Raw genomic sequence first — 1,191 nt, 5'->3', positions numbered from 1 at the left:
ACACACACACACACACACACACACACACACACACACACACATGGAATTAAATTATAGTTCAGAAATAAGGTTTCGTCACTGAGAACTTTGTCGGGCCTCAAGGTACTTATTGCAGCCGCTTTGTGATGGGTGCATTCGGTTACATTTTCTCTCCACAATTTCCAAATCACAATGGGTTTTACATTTTAATCGTCTTTTTTATAAGAATGATTCCGTCTTTGGGGGTTTTTCGCTATACCTGGAACTATCGACCATATCGTCTGCCTTCCAAATAGAATGTTCTATGTTTAGCAGGCTACCACGTTGATGCCTCACTGTCTAAAGAAATGTGGGCGTTTACCCCCCCCCCCCCCCCTTCCGATAGACAAAATTGACTGATCATGCCTGTCAAAACCAACCCGGAATGAGAAGGATGTAACAACTCAGTAGAAAGACCGAGATAATCGACAGAAATTAAACTTTTGCTCACTCGAGAACAGAACCCGGACCTCCTACGCGAGACAGTAAACTGCCTTACCACTTACCCCGACACAACAAACGCCAGTCTGACTAGGGATGAAGGAAGGCTTTCACTTTTTCCTACAAGCAAGTAGAGAGTGAAAACCTGACTTGTATTTCGAACTGAGATTGTAATAAAAAATACAGTTAACAGAAGCATTAATCGCTACTGTGATGTATGAAACATTCCACGCTATATCTTTAGATAATTTCCTAGGGCATTCTGATAGCAAATTATATGGTATATGTTTCTGGGCATCAATGAAAATTAATGGGAAATTAAACAGCAAGAACATAATTAGTAGGTAAAGCAACATTTTAACAAGTTTTGCATCCCTTAAAGACACTCTTGAGGAATGCGGGCTGTCTATTTCTGACTTCTGACCTCGAGTGGTTGCGCCGTTTCTTACGGAGTTAGCTTGCACCTTTGTTTCTGTTATTGCAGTCAACGGGTGATCTTTGTCAGATGTGTCCTTTGTTGAAAAGTCAAGTTGGACTACTTCCCTTGTTGCTTCAACCAACCGGGGATCTTGATTTAAAGCGGGATCAACCGAAACCTCGTTTTGGACCTCTTCTTCTGCTTCCAACGTGTGATCGTGAATTACTATGCTATTTACAGAGGTTTCAGATGGGATCGCTTCCTCTGCTGTTTCAGTAAGCCAGACATATTTTGTTTTGATGTTTGATTCTGAT

Source organism: Aplysia californica, unplaced genomic scaffold (assembly GCF_000002075.1).
Source record: "Aplysia californica isolate F4 #8 unplaced genomic scaffold, AplCal3.0 scaffold00011, whole genome shotgun sequence".
Classification (NCBI taxonomy): Eukaryota; Metazoa; Mollusca; class Gastropoda; order Aplysiida; family Aplysiidae; genus Aplysia; species Aplysia californica.
This window is presented reverse-complemented; position numbering follows the sequence as displayed.